Source organism: Schistocerca americana, chromosome X (assembly GCF_021461395.2).
Source record: "Schistocerca americana isolate TAMUIC-IGC-003095 chromosome X, iqSchAmer2.1, whole genome shotgun sequence".
Classification (NCBI taxonomy): Eukaryota; Metazoa; Arthropoda; class Insecta; order Orthoptera; family Acrididae; genus Schistocerca; species Schistocerca americana.
The window spans coordinates 178,450,563-178,473,352 of NC_060130.1; positions in this window are offsets into that span (position 1 = coordinate 178,450,563).

Consider the following 22,790-nt stretch of genomic DNA (forward strand, 5'->3'; position numbering starts at 1 on the left):
CATCTCGCCCCTGTGCATTGCGACGCCCTTCCAGTAAACTATTGTAACACTTCAAATTGCTGGCCGTCGTGTTGACTTTCAACTGAACACAAGTGCTTCTGTAACTTTGCTTGATCGTGCCACGTAAGAACGGTTAGGCTCTCGACGCCTGACAAAATTTAGCACGCACTTCACTGCATGAAACGGACAGGAAATCGCACTACTCGGACAGTGTAGTTTGACTGCCACTTACAAATCTCACACTAGGACAGTGAAATTTACTGTGTTGAAATGAAGAGACAGTGAAAATATTTTTGGCTTAGGTTCGTTTGACTTGTTTGGCCTTAGCATCCAAAACAATGTACCTTCAGTGACTGCTTTTAATCCAAAAGACAGTGTAGCTAGTTTGCTTAAGGAATTTCCTGGTGGACTTGGAAAAGCTAATAATTTCGCAGCGCACATTAACCTGAAAGACAATGCACAGCCTAAGTTTTTCCGGGCTCAGCCCGTTCCCATTACTTTACGAGACAGAGTAGCCAGTGAATTAAAAGAATTAAAAGACAATGGTGTGGTTGCTCCAATAGAAGCAAAAAAAAAAAAAAAAAAAATGGTTCAAATGGCTCTGAGCACTATGGGACTTAACATCTGAGGTCATCATTCACCTAGAACTTAGAACTACTTAAACCTAACTAACCTAAGGACATCACACACATCCATGCCCGAGGCAAGATTCGAACCTGCGACCGTAGCAGTCACGCGGTTCCAGACTGAAGCGCCTAGAACCGCTCGGCCACCAATAGAAGCTATTCAGTGGGAAAGTCCATTGGCTTTGATGGCCGAGTCTTCTGGTCGCATTTGCGTTTGTGTGGACTTCAAAACTACTGTCAATCCACATACAATAATTCACACTTATTTATTGCCTCGCCCTGAGGACAGGCTTGGCGCAGGCAGTTACTTTCCTAGCATCGATTTGCGTGATGCTTATTTGCAAATACCACTAGATGAAGAATCACAGAAAGTGTTTGTTGTTAATACATACTTAGGAGTGTTCAAGCATTTGCGTTTACCCTTCGGCAGTGCCTCCGTTCCCGCTATTTTTCAACATTATTTGGAACAGCTGACTGCTCAAGTGCCATTCTGTTCGAACCACCTTGACGATATCGTCGTCTCAGGTGGCACGCCAGGGAAACACATTGCCAATTTGCGTACTCTTCTGCGAGTGTTGTCAGATACAGGACTCGTGTCGTCTCTAAAAGTGACTCTTTTCAGACAGAACTGCAGTACTTAGGTCATGTCATAGTCAGCGCGGGCACACCATCCAATCTCATTTGCTTGCAATCCGTGACCTGCTTGTTCCTCCTCCTATATTCGTTTCATTCCGAACGCTTCGCAGATAGCGGCTCCACTGCATCTCTGGCGTCGGAAAAATGTGCCTTTCACGTGGGCCAAAAAGTGTCACGACGTATTTCAGAAACTCAAAAATGCCTTGCTCAGTGACAGATGTTTAGTGCATTCTGATCCTGCCAAACCAGTGACTTTGCAAGTAGACGCTTCATCTTACGGAATCGGCGCCGTGCTTTCGCACAGTATTGGTGCACAAGGCAGACCTATTGTTTTCGGCTCAAAGTTGTTAACTCAAACTCAGTGCACTTATTCACAAATTGAGGAAGAGGCTCTCGCTACTCTGTATGGTGTGACAAAATTCCATCACTATCAGTTTGGTCGCAAGTTCTACACTCCTGGAAATTGAAATAAGAACACCGTGAATTCATTGTCCCAGGAAGGGGAAACTTTATTGACACATTCCTGGGGTCAGATACATCACATGATCACACTGACAGAACCACAGGCACATAGACACAGGCAACAGAGCATGCACAATGTCGGCACTAGTACAGTGTATATCCACCTTTCGCAGCAATGCAGACCGCTATTCTCCCATGGAGACGATCGTAGAGATGCTGGATGTAGTCCTGTGGAACGGCTTGCCATGCCATTTCCACCTGGCGCCTCAGTTGGACCAGCGTTCGTGCTGGACGTGCAGACCGCGTGAGACGACGCTTCATCCAGTCCTAAACATGCTCAAATGGGGACAGATCCGGAGATCTTGCTGGCCAGGGTAGTTGACTTACACCTTCTAGAGCACGTTGGGTGGCACGGGATACATGCGGACGTGCATTGTCCTGTTGGAACAGCAAGTTCCCTTGCCGGTCTAGGAATGGTAGAACGATGGGTTCGATAACGGTTTGGATGTACCGTGCACTATTCAGTGTCCCCTCGACGATCACCAGTGGTGTACGGCCAGTGTAGGAGATCGCTCCCCACACCATGATGCCGGGTGTTGGCCCTGTGTGCCTCGGTCGTATGCAGTCCTGATTGTGGCGCTCACCTGCACGGCGCCAAACACGCATACGACCATCATTGGCACCAAGGCAGAAGCGACTCTCATCGCTGAAGACGACACGTCTCCATTCGTCCCTCCATTCACGCCTGTCGCGACACCACTGGAGGCGGGCTGCACGATGTTGGGGCGTGAGCGGAAGACGGCCTAACGGTGTGCGGGACCGTAGCCCAGCTTCATGGAGACGGTTGCGAATGGTCCTCGCCGATACCCCAGGAGCAACAGTGTCCCTAATTTGCTGGGAAGTGGCGGTGCGGTCCCCTACGGCACTGCGTAGGATCCTACGGTCTTGGCGTGCATCCGTGCGTCGCTGCGGTCCGGTCCCAGGTCGACGGGCACTTGCACCTTCCGCCGACCACTGGCGACAACATCGATGTACTGTGGAGACCTCACGCCCTACGTGTTGAGCAATTCGGCGGTACGTCCACCCGGCCTCCCGCATGCCCACTATACGCCCTCGCTCAAAGTCCGTCAACTGCACATACCGTTCACGTCCACGCTGTCGCGGCATGCTACCAGTGTTAAAGACTGCGATGGAGCTCCGTATGCCACGGCAAACTGGCTGACACTGACGGCGGCGGTGCACAAATGCTGCGCAGCTAGCGCCATTCGACGGCCAACACCGCGGTTCCTGGTGTGTCCGCTGTGCCGTGCGTGTGATCATTGCTTGTACAGCCCTCTCGCAGTGTCCGGAGCAAGTATGGTGGGTCTGACACACCGGTGTCAATGTGTTCTTTTTTCCATTTCCAGGAGTGTATTTAGTGACAGATCACAAGCCTTTGCAGTCCTTGTTTCATCAGTCAAAGCCGGTTCCTACACGTACCGCTCAAAAATTGCAACATTGGGCTTTGCTTCTATCCCAGTATCTGTACGAAACTGTGTATAGACCTACGGCAAGGCATGGCAATGCTGACTCCCTTTCTCGCCTTCCGATCGGCCCCGACTCTGATTTGATTTTGATTCCTCTCTACGAATCTTGTTGCTAGATCGATGAGCAGGACTCTTAATTTCTGCAATCTTGTCCACTGAATTACAGAAAAATTGCACAGGCCATGGAAGCGGATCCTGATCTGAAGATTTTGTTGCATTACATTCCCTAGTCTTGACCTCGATCATTGAACAGTATTAGGAGCTCAGTAGTGCGCCGATGCCTTGCTCGACGGCATAACCTTTCAGCACAAAAAGGTGTGATTTTAGTACAATCTGACAGTGGACAACCGCGTGTGCTCATTCTCACATCGTTGTGAAAGGATGTGTTATAACTGCTTTACCAGGGACATTGGGAAATTGTTCGCACTAAACTGTTACTGTGACGGCACTGTACTTGGCAGGGTATGGACGCCCGCATTGAACAGTTGACCTTACAGAGTCGCGAATGCACGGACAACCAGTCAGCTCCGTCAGACTCAATCGCCATGGCAACGAATGCCCATTGACTTTGCAGGACCATTCTGGAACACTCGTCGGCTTATCGTGGTAGACTCGTTTAGCAAGTTTCCATTTGCTGTGCTTATGAACTCTACCGCTTCACGTAGTGCGATTCAAGTGCTGTCCTCAATTTTTTTGGCATTGAAGGTTTGCCTGAAGTCATTGTTATGGACAACAGACCTCAGTTTATGTCACATGACTTTGAACAGTTTTGTGAACGAAATGGCATTCGTCATCTAACAAGCGTTCCGTTTTAGCCCCAGTCCAATGGAGCAGCAGAACGCTTCGTACGCACTTTCAAACAACAGATGACCAAGCTTCGCACCTCCTGCACACGGAACAGGCCCACCCACGCAACGGACCACCGCCGGCGGAACTTTAAGTATGGCCGCCGCCATCGGACGCTGCCTCACTTGTTCCACGCACAGCAGCATCTGGCGTCGCCGATGGTCTGCAAGTATCGCTTTGCACCTAGTGATCCTGTTCTTTACAGAGTTTTTGGCCGACGTCAGCGTTGGGAGCGAGGCGAGACCCAGAAGTGCACTGGCACATATACAGGGTTATTACAAATGATTGAAGCGATTTTACAGCTCTACAATAACTTTATTATTTGAGATATTTTCACAATGCTTTGCACACACATACAAAAACTCAACAAGTTTTTTAGGCATTCACAAATGTTCGATATGTGCCCCTTTAGTGATTCGGCAGACATCAAGCCGATAATCAAGTTCCTCCCACACTTGGCGCAGCATGTCCCCATCAATGAGTTCGAAAGCATCGTTGATGCGAGCTCGCAGTTCTGGCACGTTTCTTGGTAGAGGAGGTTTAAACACTGGATCTTTCACATAACCCCACAGAATGAAATCGCATGGGGTTAAGTCGGGAGAGCGTGGAGGCTATAACATGAATTGCTGATCATGATCTCCACCACGACCGATCCATCGGTTTTGCAATCTCCTGTTTAAGAAATGCCGAACATCGTGATGGAAGTGTGGTGGAGCACCATCCTGTTGAAAGATGAAGTCGGCGCTGTCGGTCTCCAGTTGTGGCATGAGCCAATTTTCCAGCATGTCCAGATACACGTGTCCTGTAACGTTTTTTTCGCAGAAGAAAAAGGGGCCGTAAACTTTCAACCGTGAGATTGCACAAAACACGTTAACTTTTGGTGAATTGCGAATTTGCTGCACGAATGCGTGAGGATTCTCTACCGCCCAGATTCGCACATTGTGTCTGTTCACTTCACCATTAAGAAAAAATGTTGCTTCATCACTAAAAACAAGTTTCGCACTGAACGCATCCTCTTCCATGAGCTGTTGCAACCGCGCCGAAAATTCAAAGCGTTTGACTTTTTCATCGGGTGCCAGGGCTTGTAGCAATTGTAAACGGTAAGGCTTCTGCTTTAGCCTTTCCCGTAAGATTTTCCAAACCGTCGGCTGTGGTACGTTTAGCTCCCTGCTTGCTTTATTCGTCGACTTCCGTGGGCTACGCGTGAAACTTGCCCGCACGCGTTCAACCGTTTCTTCGCTCACTGCAGGCCGACCCGTTGATTTCCCCTTACAGAGGCATCCAGAAGCTTTAAACTGCGCATACCATCGCCGAATGGAGTTAGCAGTTGGTGGATCTTTGTTGAACTTCGTCCTGAAGTGTCGTTGCACTGTTATGACTGACTGATGTGAGTGCATTTCAAGCACGACATACGCTTTCTCGGCTCCTGTCGCCGTTTTGTCTCACTGCACTCTCGAGCGCTCTGGCGGCAGACACCTGAAGTGCGGCTTCAGCCGAACAAAACTTTATGAGTTTTTCTACGTATCTGTAGTGTGTCGTGACCATATGTCAATGAAAGGAGCTACAGTGAATTTATGAAATCGCTTCAATCATTTGTAATAGCCCTGTATGTATCTAATTGAGATCCCGATGGTTTGCAGCGCCGTCACCAGAATCAAATTCGCGTTTGTCGCTTGCCTGTGATTCTGCTGTTTTTCTTCCCCCAGATTCTCGGCCTCGCGGGACCACACGACCTTTACAGCCGCCAGCTGTTGCCACCACGGCATCCCAGGACGAATGGACGTCGCGCCCTCGTCTCCGCCATCGCCACTCTCCGACCCGATGGACCTGGACCCTCCATCGCCTTCGCCGTCATTGCTCCAGGAGACGCCCTCAGGACTGGATGTGTATCCTGGGTGTTTCTTGGAGGACGTTCATCTGCTCTCGCAAAGCCAGATGGCGGGGTAAGGCCGGGAGTATGCATTCCTCCACAGCTACGGCTTCCAGTTCATCTCTACGGTCAGCTTCCTGCCTTCCCCCCCCCCCTCCCCCCCCCACCCATAGCTGTCTTTCGCATCTCCGGTACACGACACGGTGCGCGTTTTTTGGGGGTGGGGTGGGGGGTGGGGGTGGGGGGAAGACGATGGGGGGGGGGGGGGGGGCAGGAATGTGCTGGAATACGCATTTGCCAGCACGCTGGTCGCCTCTAGGAGGCTCTGTATAGCAGGCGCTGAACAAAGCGCGCCTGTGACAAGAGAAGACAAAGAAATGTCCCCAGGCTACGCGCTGATAACGTCCCCTGGGCAGCATACATATAGGCCGCCGCCAACCGAGCTGTCGCAGTCTCTCAAACTCAGTACCTCAGAACGGGACTCAGTTCGAATTGCACCTCAATATGTCGCACTGTGCTCTAGTCTTCAACAGTGATAATCGTCGCCTCGCACACACCTTAGCTAGCTGTGAGAGAACGTTGGTCATTGTGTATAGTTGTAATATGGACACGGACAAGATTCAAGAATTAGTACATACACTACTGGCCATTAAAATTGCTGCACCACGAAGATGACGTGCTATAGACGTGAAATTTAACCGACAGGAAGAAGATGTTGTGATATGCAAATGATTAGCTTTTCAGAGCATTCACACAAGGTTGGCGCCGGTGGCGACACCTACAACGTGCTGACATGAGGAAAGTTTCCAACTGATTTCTCATACACAAACAGCAGTTGACCGTCGTTGCCTGGTGAAACGTTGTTGTGATGCCTCGTGTAAGGAGGAGAAATGCTTACCATCACGTTTCCGACTTTGATAAAGGTCGGATTGTAGCCTATCGTGATTGCGGTTTATCGTATCGCGACATTGCTGCTCGCGTTGGTGGAGATCCAATGACTGTTAGCAGAATATGGAATCGGTGGGTTCAGGAGGATAATACGGAACGGCGTGCTGGATCCCAACGACCTCGTATCACTAGCAGTCGAGATGACAGGCATCTTATCCGCATGGCTGCAGCGGATCGTGCAGCCACGTCTCGATCGCTGAGTCAACAGATGGGGACGTTTGCAAGACAACAACCATCTGCATGAACAGTTCGACTACGTTTGCAGCAGCATGGACTATCAGGTCGGAGACCACGGCTGCGGTTACCCTTGATGCTGCATCACAGACAGGAGCGCCTGCGATGGTGTACTCAACGACGAACCTGGGTGCACGAATGGCAAAACGTCATTTTTTTGGATGAATCCAGGTTCTGTTTACAGCATCATGATGGTCGCATCCGTGTTTGGCGACATCGCGGTGAACGCACATTGGAAGCGTGTATTCGTCATCGCCATACTGGCGTATCACCCAGCGTGATGGTATGGGGTGCCATTGGTTACACGTCTCGGTTACCTCTTGCTCGCATTGTACATCCTGTGTGTGATGAAGCGTCAAGAGTAACCGCAGCCATGGACTCCGAGGTGACAGTCCATTCTGCTGCAAACGTCGTCGAAGTGTTCGTCCAGATGGTTGTTGTCTTGCAAACGCAGTGCCGGATTTCAACGCAGAAGCCAGCAACAGGGCCTCTTGGGGTCCACATTCCTCTTCGGCACTCAAGTGCCTTTGCGTGGCGAAACCTATCACGGGTAGGGAGGAGATCAACCGACCAAGCGACTACCGAGACTAGGTAAATCATGAATGGGTAATCAAGTGTCATCACAGAATTCAGAGTGGGACTGAGTACACTCCACAGTTGGCGCGAGAACCACTTCACGTTGGTTTGCTGCCGCCCCACTCGCCGGCAGCCGTTGCACCGCCAGGGTCGCTGACATCTCCTGGACGCACAACGCCAAGCTGACTTGATACACGTCAGCTAGAATCCAACAAGCAGCAGAATTAGCAACAGCCGAGGCTGCTGCAAAAGAACGACGGCTTGTAAACATTGTGAATAAATAACTTAACTCTAATAACGTTTTACTGGCATTGTTGACGCTTCACAGGTTCCAAACAGCTATCCTGACTTCACGCAGAGGTGTCTCCACTCTGCCTTGTGTAGTCTGTAGTCCATGTAATCAGCAAATAGGAACTCGGGATAGACCCTGAGGATAGTACAAACCGTACGAGAATTCCCAGTGCCTGAGTCGATTAACGAACTGCTATCTTCCATGGGTATCTCAGATTACTATAGAAAATTCGTGATTTTGCGGTGTGCAAGGAGTTTGCTGACACAGCAAGGCCACTCGTGCAGTTGCTAAGGACAGATGTGGAATTCATATGGACAGAGGAGTGCCAGGAAAAAATCAGAGAGTGTTTTGACATCCAGTCCAGTTTTAGTATTTCCAGACTTTGCAGCAGGAGCTTATCCTTTCGTCTGACACTTCTAATAATGCTTTGGGATGTGTTTTAAGTCATGAGATTAATGCTGAAGAGCATCGTGTACCCTACGCATCGAGACAGCTGAATGCGCCAGAGAAGAAGTATTCAAGGAGAGAGAAGATTTTAAGTCTCATTTGTGGTGTCACGTATTTTAGTTGTTTTCTTTACAGGAAAAAATTTCGGATAATGACCAACCACGCTGCTTTGAAGTGGTTATTGGGAGTGAAGGACACGTCTAGTAGACTAACAAGATGGGTCCTGATACTTTGCGAGTTTGATCAGGAAGTAATACACAAACCGAGGGAGAAGCATGGAAATGCAGACGCGTTATGCAGGATGGCAGCAGTAATGAAAATTCTGGGTCTTGATCATACAGAGCGGCAGCCAGTGCAGAGCACCAATGGTGACACTGAACAGTACAGGACACAACCGCAGTTTACCACATGTGACAAACTGTTGTGCAAGGAAATGAGGCTAGAAAGATGGGTACTAGTACGAGCGAAGTTTAAGAAGGAGATTTTAAAGGAAGCACATGATCATGTGTTGTGTGGTCATTGTGAGTGAAGAACAACGAACCCTTCAGTCTGGAACCGCACGACCGCTACGGTCGCAGGTTCGAATCCTGCCTGGGGCATGGATGTGTGTGATGTCCTTAGGTTAGTTAGGTTTAAGTAGTTCTAAGTCTAGGGGACTGATGACCTCAGATGTTAAGTCCTATAGTGCTCAGAGCCATGTTTTGAACAACGAACCGGAGAGTAGCCGAGAGATACTGGCAAAGAGGAAGGCAAGCCAATGTGGATCAATACGTGAGGTATTCCATATAGACTGATGATCTCGTAGTTTGGTCCCTTTACTCCCCAAACTCCCAGTCAGTCAGCCAACCAGTCAGGCAGCAGCAGCCGGCCGAGACAAACGCAGCAGCAGGGAAGTAACCGATTTTGTGACTTTTACGAGTTCCTCACCAGGATCGAATTGTATAATTTCATCTGTTTGCTTTGATAGTTCAGTTTCTTGAGTTTGCGTCATAAAGTAAACCGATTTTGTGATATATTACAAGTTCCTAAATGAGTAGCTTAGTTTCACCTGAGTGCTTCAGTAGTTAGGTTTTTGAATTTCTGCGTATTAATCTAATTTATTACACACAGTTCCTGCATTTTTGTCAGCATCTATAGTAGAGTTTTGCAGAATGTGCCAATAGACTGTTTATCTGGGTCGTTCAGTTTACCAAGGTCTTTAGTATGGACAGGGACTGTGATTGTTGTGTGCAGATGCGAGCCGAGTTGGTGACGTTTTGCTCTCAGCTCCAGGCTGTGATGGCTTTGGTTACACAGCTTGAAGCTGCAGTCAAGGTGCACCTCTGTTGTGGGCCAGGTGTGGGGATCCAACGGACTTTCAGCACATCCAAGTCCTCCAACTGGTCCTCAGCGTTGGCCAGCCCAGTTACTGCTCGCACTGTAGTTAACCCCTCACCCATGGTTGAGTGGGAGGTCGCCTGGGGCGTAGCAGGTGGCGAACAACTTCCCAGGGGGCCAGACGTAAGACTTTCCCAGTTAGTCTGACAAACAGGTTCCATGTGCTATCTGTGGCTGACACTGTTGCTCAGCCAGATGCAGTCTCCTGTCCTGTTTCAGAAGAAACCTCTCAGCCTGCAAGATCTGGGCAATCACAGAGGGTGGGATTATTGACAGTTGGGAGCTCCAACGTTTAGAACGTTATGGGGCCCCTTAGGGACATGGCTACCAAGAAGGGGAAGAAAGCCACTGTGCACTCCATGTGCATAATGTCTAGAGTCATTCCAGACATGGAGTGCTATGAAGAGCACAAGGTGCAGCGAACTGCAGGTGGTGGCTGACGTTGGTACCAATGATGTGTTTCACTTCAGATCTGAAGAGATTCTCTTTGGTTTCGGGCAACCAACAGAAGTGGTAAAGGCTGCCAGTCTTGCTTGTGAGATAAAAGCAGAGTTGACCATTTGCAGCATAGTCGACAGGACCGATTGCTGACTTCTGGTATAAAGCCGAGTGGAGGGTCTGAATCAGAGGCTCAGACGGTTCTGCGACCGTGTAGGCTGCAGACTCCTCGACTAGTGCCATAGGGTGGTTGGGTTTCGGGTTCTGCTGAATAGGTCAGGAGTCCACTACACGCAGGAAGCGGCTACATTAGTATCGGGGGCTGTGTGGCGTGGACTGGGTGGTTTTTTTTTTTAGGTTAGAGGGTCTTGGGAAAAAACAAAAGAGATTCTGTCACAAAGGGTGCAGGCCGAACACAGGAAAAACGTCCACACAGGAACCATCGAAATAACAGTTGTAAATTGTCGTAGCTGTGTTAGGAAAGTACCAGACCTCCAAGCGCTAATAGAAAGCACTGATGCTGAAATAGTTATAGGCACTGAAAGCTGGCTAAAGGCGGATATAAGTTCAGCCGAAATTTTTGCAAAGAACCTAACGGGGTTCCGAAAGAATAGGCTAAACACATTTGGCGGTGGCGTGTTTGTTGCTGTTAGAAGTAGTTAATCTTGTCGCGAAATGAAAGTAGATAGTTCCTGTGAGTTGGTATGGGCAGACGTTATTCCTGGCAACCGGAATAAAATAAAAATTGGATCCTTTTGCCGACCTCCCAACTCAGATGATACAATTGCAGAAAGATTCAAATAAATCTTGAATTTGATTTCAATCAGACACGTACCTGACCCATACAATTGTAGTTGTTGGTGACTTTAATTTACCCTCGATATGTTGGCGAAAATACATATTTAAATCCGGAGGTACACATAAAACATCATCCGAAATTGTCCTTAACGCATTATCTGAAAATTATTTGGAGCAGTTAGTTCATGAGCCCACGCGAATTGTAAACTGCTGTGAAAACACCCTTGACTTCTTAGCAACAAATAATACTGAGTTAATAACGAGTGTCAAAACGCGTACAGGGATTAGTGAACACAGGGTTGTCGTAGCGAAATTGAATATTGTAACCCACAAATCCTCCAAAAATAAGCGAAAAATATACATATTCAAAAAAGCAGATAAAAATTCACTTAACAACTTCCTGAGAGACACTCTCCACTCCTTCCAAACCAACGCTATAAATGTGGATGACCGCAACCTAAGTATTATGGCTCGGAGGAACCCTGACAGCAAGGCCACCATGTTGAATAATGTTTTTCGTGCAGCCACAGGACGTCGTGTTACGACTCAAACTGTGCGCAATAGGCTGCATGATGAGCAATGTGCATGGCGAGGTCTGTCTTTGCAACCACGACACTATGCAGCGCGGTACAGAAGGGCCCAACAACATGCTGAATGGAGCGCTCAGGATTGGCATCACGTTCTCTTCACTGATGAGTGCCGCATATGCCTTCTACCAGACAATTGTCAGAGACGTGTTTGGAGGAAACCCAGTCAGGCTGAACGCCTTAGACACACTGTCCAGCGAGTGCAGCAAGGTGGAGGTTCCCTGCTGTTTTGGCGTGGCATTATGTGGGGCCGACACACCCCACTGGTGGTCATGGAATGCGCAGTTACGGCTGCACGTTGCGTGAATGCCATCCTCCGACCGATAGTGCAACCATATCGGCAGTGTATTGGTGAGGCATTCATCTTCATGGGCGACAATTCGCGCCCCCATCGTGCATGTCTTGTGATTGACTTTCTTCAGGATAACGACATCGCTCGACTAGAGTGGCCAGCATGTTCTCCAGACATGAACCCTATCAAACATGCCTGGGATATATTGAAAAGGGGTGTTTATGGACGACGTGACCCACCAACCACTCTGAGGGATCTACACCGAATGGCTGTTGAGGAGTGGGACAATCTGGACCAACAGTGCCTTGATGAACTTGTGGATAGTATGCTGCGACGAATACAGGCATGCATCAATGCAAGAGAACGTGCTACTGGGCATTAGAGATACTGGTGTGTACAGCAATCTGGACCACCACCTCTAAAGGTTTCACTCTATGGTGGTACAATAAGCAATGTGTGGTTTTCATGAGCAATAAAAAGGGCGGAAATGATGTTTATGTTGATCTCTATTACAATTTTCTGTACAGGTTCCGGAACTCTCGGAACCGAGGTGACGCTAAACTTTTTTGATGTGTGTACAACCGTTCGCTCTACGAAAGATCCGTACCCAAAACTGAGAAGTTGCACAGGTCACATCAATATTCAGGAAAGGTAGTAGGAGTAATCCAGTAAAATACAGGCCCATATCATTAACATCGATATGCAGCAGGATTTTTGAACATATATCGTGTTCGAACACTACGAATTACCTCGAAGAAAACGGTCTATTGAGACACAGTCAACACTGATTTAGAAAACATCCTTCTTATGAAACACAACTATCTCTTTTCTTGCACTAAGTGTTAAGTGCTATTGACAAGGGATTTCAAATTGATTCCGTATTTATGGATTATCTGTACCACACACGCAGCTTGTAGTGAAACTGCGTGCTTGTGGAATATCCTCTCAGCTATATGACTGGATTTGTGACTTCCTGTCGGAGAGGTCACAGTTCATAGTAATTGACGGAAAGTCACCGAGTAAAACAGAAGTGATTTCTGGCGTTCCCCAAGGTATTGTTATGGGCCCTTTGCTGTTTCTTATCTGTATAAACGATTTGGAAGACAATCTGAGGAGCCATCTTAGGTTGTTTCCAGATTATGCTGTCGTCTATCCACTAATAAAGTCATCAGAAGATCAAAACGAATTGCATAACGATTTAGAAAAGATATCTGAATGGTGCGAAAATTGGTAGTTGGCCCTAAATAGCGAAAAGTTTGAGGTCATCCACATGAGTGCCAAAAGGAATTCGTTAAACTTCGGTTACACGATAAATCAGTCAAATCTAAAGGTCGCAAATTCAACTAAATACCTAGGAATTACAATTACGAACAACTGAAATTGGAAGTAACACACATAAAATGTTGTGGGGAAGGCTAACCAAAGACTGCGTTTTATAGACAAGACACTTAGAAAATGTAACAGATCTAAGGAGACTGCCTACACTACGCTTGGCCGTCCTCTTTTAGAATACTGCAGCGTGATGTGGGATCCTTAGCACATAGGATTGATGGAGTACATCGAAAAAGTTCAAAGAAGGATAGCACGTTTTGTATTATAGCGAAATAGGGGAGAGAGCGTCACTGAAATGATAGAGAATTTGGGATGGACATCACTAAAACAAAGGCGTTTTTCGTTGCGGAGGAATCTTCTCACGAAATTACAATCACCAACTTTCTCCTCTGAATGCGAAAATATTTTGTTGACACCGACCTACAGAGGGAGAAACGATCACCATGACAAAATAAGGGAAATCAGCGCTCGCACGGAAAGATATAGGTGTTCGTTCTTTCCGTACGCTATATGTGATTGGAATAATAGAGAATTGTGGAGGTGGTTCGATGAACCCTCTGCCAGGCATTGAAATGTGACTTGCTGAGTATCCATGTAGATGTAGATGTAGATGTAGAACCATCCAACCAACCAATTCTATATTGTATGCACTGCCAGCTTAAGCGATTACCATTAGAGGCTACGGGAAGCATTAAAATCGTTTGAAATGCTTGGTATAGATATATTTCGACCCTTCAACCGTATACCAGCTGGAAACCGACTCATATTAACGAGAATAGAACACTTTTCTCAGGAAGGGGGTCACGATATGTTGTCGCGCAATTTATATCCATACCATTGCGTAAAGAAGATAGAAACTGTGATCACTAGTCGAGTACACCCGTTTCGCCGCTTGGCAGCGCTAGCTCCGATTTAAGCCCTGCTCTCCGTTGCAGTCGAATTACACTTTCACATTCGTACCTCTATTTTACGTCTTATAAAGTCACGATTCGCACATACGTTATGGGAAAATACCTAAACAGGATTATTTAAGCCCATAATCAACACTGATAATAGATTTTTTAAATTGTTGTGGCATGGAAACAGGAGAACACAGCAGTGCATAAACTGCACCACTCTGTGCACAGTAATTAATTTTTGGATTGTCAATGCATTAAAGTAGCAAGAAAAGGAAAAAACAGGATTCATTGAATGTTATATGACAACACTAAGGTTTATTTCTACCACATCACTCCATATCTTTACAGCTGACCTACTAGATATCGATTGTGAAATCTACCACAAACATAACACATTAACAACCTCCTTTTAATAATGCTCCGAATAAATTAGAGTTATAATAATCTAAGCGACTTGTGGTGAAAAGTTTTCAATTCTGTAATATGTATTGCGGAACACTGTCGATCTTTAATCCTCTCCCAATGTTGTCTGTTCAACTATTACTTTCCAGCCTTTCATTCAGGATTTGGGTTTTATTGCGCCCCCCCTCCCCCCTAGATCCAGGCCTGCAGTCCATAGAGCAAAACTAGGCCATGAATAAAAATTACTCATCAGTGAAATAAAAATTAAAAATATTTTCTATGTATTTCCTCACTTGTTAACTGCAGGACACTTTCGAAAATTTCCTTCTTGATTTACTCGTCTTTGTTGACTGAGTTCCTTCATTTTGAAATAGAGTCGATATTTCATGTAGTAAACAATTAGTTCGTGTACAGTCTTCATGGCATGTTCTGCACTACAAGCTAAGCCTGAAGACTTCATTTTTTTTATACTCTCCAAGGAGTCATAGAAAAAGTCACCCCAGAAAGAAAGATTAGTACTTAAGGTTTCTTCTGCCTGTAGCCAGACAACAGTGCTTCTGAAGGGTAACAGATGACTTTTTCCTTGATGAGAACCATAGTCATTCAAGTTAGTGAAAAGTGAAAAAGGACGATTATCCACCGACGAATTCTTTAGTGAATCAGAATATGAGAAATATGCTGCAGAATTTTATGGTGAGCTGGATCTCTTCTCATACCACATCCTGGTATTTTCTGATTAAGAGCATTGAAAACATCGTTCATATATTGAGTAAATATTTCAGTTAGCTCACGATGCTACTTTCTCTAAAAAAATGTATAGCTTTTGCCATGCTGGTACTAAACAACTGGAAAGCAAGGTGAACATTCATTCGCTGAAAGGAGGTCGTGGTTGTATGTGCATATGTCAATTTACTACATGCCTTTACAACAGTAAACTCTAGTGAATTGTCAGCTTCATAAATATGCTCATATAACCCATACCTCATGATGCCAGAGGTTCGAGTCCTCCCTCGGGCATGGGTGTATGTGTTGTACATAGTGTAAGTTAATGCAAGTTAAATTAAGTAGTGTATAAGCTTAGGGACCGATGACCTAAGCAGTTTGGTCCCATAAGATCTTACCACAAATTAAAATTCATGATGTCAGGACCAAAATGTACAGTATGTTTGTCATGAAAATGATTATGTATGCATTTCAAAATATGTACTGCATCTGAAAAGACCCAAACTTTTCTCCTCTCATCAACAGGATTTTGAAAATAGCATTTAGTATTTCCCTTCTTTCCTGATATTTGAAAGTGTTTCCAGGCCTGTTTGTTAGATTGGCTGACATCACATGTAAACCCTACAATTTTACAGTCTACCTCTTCAAATTGTATTATTACCTGAATTAAAATTTTTACTAAAAGCTCTCTAAGAGTTGCGCTTTCACTGGCATAGAATGAAAAACCGTTGTGTCCAACTGTGCATCAGAGGTACGAACATGAAAACAAGGGTATGATCATTCAGGACTTTATTTTGATCTGCAGGTGTTATACTGCCAAAGTCTACAAAGCCATCTATGAATAAAGAGGACCCATTGAAATCAATATCCTCTTTACATTTAACATCATCAAAGATAATTACCACTATTTTTCTGTTTTTATCAGTCTCTTCCCTAAAATTCTCTTTAATAGTATCTACAGCTGTCTTGTTAATACCATATATGCATTTCAAACTTTTATGGGTCTCGTCAAACACACATCTAAAGGAAGAGGTAAAAGATCATGTTTCAAGCAGCACATATAACCCTTAGGAGAATTAATAAGTATTACAAAACTATTGTACCTGATTCCTTTTGGATCCTTTTTCTGGTACTTCTGTAACACAGTATCTGCAATTATTTTTTGCTTACAAGATAAGCTTTCATTACTTTTACAACCATGTTACTTTAGTCTAGATCCTTCTGCCTTTAGCACAGTTACTCTAGCCTTCTCTGACTTGAGTTTATTGTTTTTTCTAACGAAGATTTTTCTTAATTTTGTTTTATTTGTAGTTCTAGTACAGGTACTTCATCCAGTGGATCAACTAATGCACACCTATCAAACAACTGGGTTCTGTTTAAATCAGAAGTGACATCGTTATCACATATTCTTAAACATTTGCTGGGTGTTTTGTTCACAATTTTGAAAGCAGCTATCCTTTTTGTAGGAGATTGTCTTTGCTTTAATGGGGTAGACACATACTTGAGCAAAGTCAGGAAAATGTGAGAAACTGAATTTGGTTTCAAATGCCAATTAATTCTGGGCTATTCTAATTCCTTTCCATCAATAATGAATTCTTCTGTCTTTAATATTAAATTTTCAGCTAATTGAGCATCACAAATGTATGAGTTTCTTGTTAGCTCCTTGTCTCCTCTTGGGATAACTTTTTCCATTTGTTAAAATTTTCTACATCTTTTAGGGGCTTGGAAAAGCGTCTTACCTCTTCGCAACTTCTATAGCCTGACTTGCAACCAGGCACGTAACAGGAAGGAATCATCACTTCAGTTTACGAGACTGCAGGCCCAACTATTAATTTGCAATCGACATATTCGCTTGGCAACCACGTACTTCGCGTTAACTTATGATCAAGCACCGCTAATAATCGGTACCGCTGCATAACTGGGCATATATACCTCAAAATATCCGCACATAAGCAACGAAGCTCACGATATGGCGTTTATAAACATAGACAACCCAGCGCGCAAAACGATCGCAGCTCTGTGCAGTGGGAGATTACCGCACTAATCTTATACAGCCCACGTTATTGGAGACAAGAGATCACTCTTTCTGCTTCTATGAGCTATGTTCATACATAGCGCAGTTAACAGAACAACAGTATATACATTCAATATAAAAAAAATTATACCTGCTATCGACTATTAGACAAGGAGATATCAAGTCGTCGAAGTTACGATGAGAATGCTGTAAATGTGAATGATTTATTACACAAATGTATTATTTGAGAACATGACGCGAAACAGTCTACAACAGAGTTTACTTACTTGACTGCAGCAGCGGAGGCAAAAAACATTCAAGTCTGCAAGAACAACATGCTCAATGCACAGGCGGTGTGCGCATGTTTGTTGATCGCAAGTTGGTCACAGTCCTCGCGGAAACATTCTTCCGTTAATCTGTCTTCGAAGCAGCATTTAAAGCGATCGGAACACGGGACGAGACAGGTAACGTTGAAGTGCACGCAGACGGGACTCACGTCACGAGAGACAGCGTCGACGGCATACGGCACGAGCTGGTTGACGTGACGTTGCGCTCTCAGCGCTTTCTGTCGGCGGTTGCCGGATTTATTTGGCTCGCAAACCATAAGGTTACAGTTCGTTCCAAAAATGGATGCTCGTAGAATTCCAACCTTAGCTCTATTAAAACGAATATTTCCTTTCCTGGCAGTATGCTGGTCATGTTGCTCTCTCTGTGGTATACATAAATAAAAATTTTAATTTCCGTGAAGGTGTCATAAGACAAAAATGGAAAATACGTGTCCACTCAGCGAACACATCAGCTTGCAAAAGTTCACCAAATTACACACACTCACTTCGGACAGAGCGAACTTACATTCACATAAAATGAAATATTACAGAAATTATTTCTGTTAGTTTCGTATGAAACTCCTGCAATCTTTTGGAAAACGAGAAGGAAAAAAAAGGCCTTGAATATAGCGGAACGCGAACTCTGGTACGATCTACTGTTGGTTCCTTAACGCAGTACGTGAATTAACTGCGTTGATCTTATTTTGTTAGTTAATCGTTGTTGTATTTGTTCGGGGCGGACGTCCCATAACGCTTCTTGAAGTTCATCGGTGATCCACTAACTCAGTTACTTTTTATTCGAGAGACCACCTAACCCCCTGACCGAACACGCTTTTTTTTAGTCTTATTTTGCTCGGTATTGTTCGTTGAGTTTATTCGGACGGATGTCCCATGACACCCGCTGAAGTTCATTGTTGATCCATTCACTCAGTTTTTACATTACAGAGGACAGCTAACCCTCAACACGCTGAGCTACTGCGCCGGCATCGCTAAGCTGAAACGCGCCTTGTATGTATATATTTGTTCTATGTTTTATTCTCGAAATGTTATTGATTCTCAATTATATAATAAATGGTAATAAGAACCATATGTTTTCATGAATCTTAAATGGGTCGTTGCTTTAAAACGGCTTACTCTCATTACACACGAGCTATAACGCGAAAATAAGTAAATACGAAAATTCTTTAACCACCAATATGACTTTTCCGGTCATTTTATTCCAACAACTCGTACCAACAACGATTCGTCTCGAGACATTCAACGTACTGGTGCTTAGTAACAGCGTATATTAGTAGGACGTCACGTATAACATAAAACCCATCAAATAGGGCCTTCTTCTGAACACAAGTACAGTATGGCATGTTGCTTTCTGCTTGTGACGTAGGAAGCGCTCTTGCTTCCTATTGGTTCTACTGTATGTGGAACGTTGGCGAAATATCGCAGAACTTATTTCGTGTTTCACGTGATGAAATGGCTTCTCAACGAGACACAGCAGGAAGTGGCGTCACAAAACTCGTTGAGCGCCACGTCAACGTTAGCTAACTCGTCCCGTGTGCTGACGGCATAAGGGTGTTTGAGATACACCAGAAAAGTCGTTGGTGTAGCCGCACAGAAAAACTGCAAATTTGGTTAGATGCTGAGTACTTCAACACCAAGTGTCATCACGGCACTAAGTCTCCTGTGCATAGCTTTTATTCTTTTGAGGTGGAGAGCTTTGTTAGCAAACGGTTTCTTCCTTTTTCCTCAGACCATCTTCAGGCTTTTCACTGCTGCAGTATAGTAATAATACTTATTCAGTGTAGAGGGCTGAAAATATGGCTAAACAACGTCTAAAATATAAGCTACAAAGTACGATGTTATACACTACTGGCCATTAAAACTGCTACACCAAGAAGATGACGTGCTATAGACGCGAAATTTAACCGATAGGAAGAAGATGCTGTGATATGCAAATGATTAGCTTTTCAGAGCATTCACACAAGGTTCGCGCCGGTGGCGACACCTACAACATGCTGACATGAGGAAAGTTTCCAACCGATTTCTCATACACAAACAGCAGTTGACCGGCCTTGCCTGGTGAAACGTTGTTGTGATGCCTCACGTAACGAGGAGAAATGCGTACCATCACGTTTCCGACGTTGATAAAGATCGGATTGTAGCCTGTCGCGATTGCGGTTTATCGTATCGCGACATTGCTGCTCGCGTTGGTCGACATCCAATGACTGTTAGCAGAATATGGAATCGGTGGGTTCAGGAGGGTAATACGGAACGCCGTGCTGGATCCCAACGGCCTCGTATCACTAGCAGTCGAGGTGATAGGCATCTTATCCGCATGGCTGTAACGGATCGTGCAACCATGTCTCGATCCCTGAGTCAACAGATGGGCACGTTTACAAGACAACAACCATCTGCACGAACAGTTCGACGACGTTTGCAGCAGCATGGACTATCAGGTCGGAGACCATGGCTGCGATTACCCTTGACGCTGCATCACAGACAGGAGGGCCTGCGATGGTGTACTCGACGACGAACCTGGGTGCACGAATGGCAAAACGTCATTTTTTCGGATGAATCCAAGTTCTGTTTACAGCGTCATGATGATCGAATCCGTGTTTGACGACATCGCGGTGAACGCACATGGGAAGCGAGTATTCGTCATCGCCATACTGGCGTATCATCTGGCGTGATGGTATGGGGTGCCATTGGTTACACCTCTCAGTCAGCTCTTGTTCGCATTGACGGCTCTTTGAACAGTGGACGTTACATTTCAGATGTGTTACGACCCGTGGCTCTACCCTTCATTTGATCCCTGCGAAACCCTACATTTCAGCAGGATAATGCACGACCGCATATTGCAGGTCCTGTACGGGCCTTTCTGGATACAGAAAATGTTCGACTGCTGCCCTGGCCAGCACATTCTGCAGATCTCTCACCAACTGAAAACGTCTGGTCAATGGTGGCCGAGCAACTGGCAACTGGCCCGTTACAATACGCCAGTCACTACTCTTGATGAAATGTGGTATCGTGTTGAAGCTGCATGGGCATCTATACCTGTACACGCCATCCTAGCTCTGTTTGACTCAATGCCCAGGCGTATCAAGGCCGGTATTACGGCCAGAGGTAGTTGTTCTGGGTACTGATTTCTCATGATCTATGCACCCAAATTGCGTGAAAATGAAATCACATGTCACTTCTAGTATAATATTTTTGTCCAATGAATACCCGTTTATCATCTGCATTTCTTCTTGGTGTAGCAAATTTAATGGCCAGTAATGTACACATTATGGCTGCTGGTGGCGGCAGACGGAGCGAGATCCGTACAATTACTGTTGTCACTGCTGAATGAGGCAAATTTGGACAAGATTACACAGGTCTGCAAAAAAATATTTTTTTAAAGTTGTTTGAAATTTGATAACTGACTTGTACGTACTTTCCAACCCTGAGTTCAAAAATGCAATCCATTTTTTTCTAGCACGTCAGGTTTTCTCACAAAAAAGGGAGTATTTTTGGGTAAAATAACAAAATTTAAGCAATTTATCACATTTTTTCCAACGTTTTAAATTTTATTTTATTTATAAATCATGTTCTAAACCACGTTTCCAATATACTTCCATTTCTCTATAAGTCATAAGTCCTTATAATAACGCTTTCGCTTTCGGGGTCGAAGGTTATTTTATTGCTTTTCCGGCTGTGGACTCGTTGAGGATCATCTCTTTTTATCATCGAGCAGTAGTCCGCTATCAAGTTGGCGTTCCATCTTCGTTGATTTCATCTTTCCATTTCTTTGATGTCTTGGTGGAATCCTTCGCCCTGCTGTTCATTTATATCACCAAGGTTTGCAGGGAAGTAGTCAAGATGTGAGTGCAGGAAATGAGCTTTAATGCTCATGTTACAGCCCAGCTTCTCAAAGTTGTCGGGCATGTCTGCGACGATTGTCTTGTAGTTTGGATCTCTGTTGTTTCCTAGGAAACCGGTAACAACTAATTTAAAAAATGTCCATGCTGCGTTTTCTTTTGTTTCCATTTTGTCCACAAAGTTGGGATCTGCCATTAGTTTTCTTTTCCTTTAGCTTTGCCTCGGACAAACAAGGAAACTGTCCACAAAGATATCTGAAACACTCCCCTTCTTTTGGCAATGCCTTAAATTGTTTCATCAGCCCCAACTTAATGTGAAGTGGTGGAAGTAACACCTTTTTTGGGATCCACAAGGCTTTTCTTCTCAACATTTTTAACCCCTACTTGTAAGGTTTTTCTCAAAGGCCAAACTTTTTTATGTACTGTTGCTTTCTGTCTCTACTGTCCCATTCACAGAGAAAGCAAGGGAAATTTGTATAGCCATTTTGTTGACCAAGCAGCACTGAAATCACTTTCAAATCACCACATAGTGTACATTTGTGGTCTGAATAGCAGAGTTTGCTTAAAACCAGTTCAAGGTTTTCGTAACATTATTTTAATTGAACTGTGTGTCCAACTGGTATAGAAGCATACTTATTGCCATTGTGTAGAAGTACTGCTTTAAAGCTACTTTTTGAAGAACCAATAAGAAGTGTCCACTCATCATTGGACTTCAGGTCCATGAGGAACAGGGCGAATGGCTGATTGAATGTTAGGGTAAGAAATATCCTTTTTGTTTTTCAGATTGGAACCTCGTGCATTGCAAGTAAAAAAATATCAGTTATCACTATGATTTTTGGGTGCCCTCCAAAATATTGGTATTCCAAAACGTAAGGACTGCTTTTTACGTTGAAACCATTGCCTAAGTTCTTCAACACACACTGAACAAACTTTGTGTGGGGCCCAAGGCTTATTTTGATCGCCTAACTTTATACCAAAATAGGCGAAGTATACTTTTTCAAAAAATCGGAAATGTTTCTTTGTTGCATTTTAACGGTATAGTTATCACAAATGTAGCAGAAGCAATCTGGCGAGTTCATACATCCTCTGGTAGCCATTGTCCATAAAACAACTTCACAACACAAGAAAACAGTCACTACTTTAAAGCACTAGTAACAACAACACGTGAACAGCACAGAGTGAAGAGGTACTGTGAACTGAATGACAATAGCAGAGGCTCACTGCTTGGTGATGGCGTGGGAAGGGCAGAGCGACAGTCACTGACATGAAAATACTGCTGGTTTCT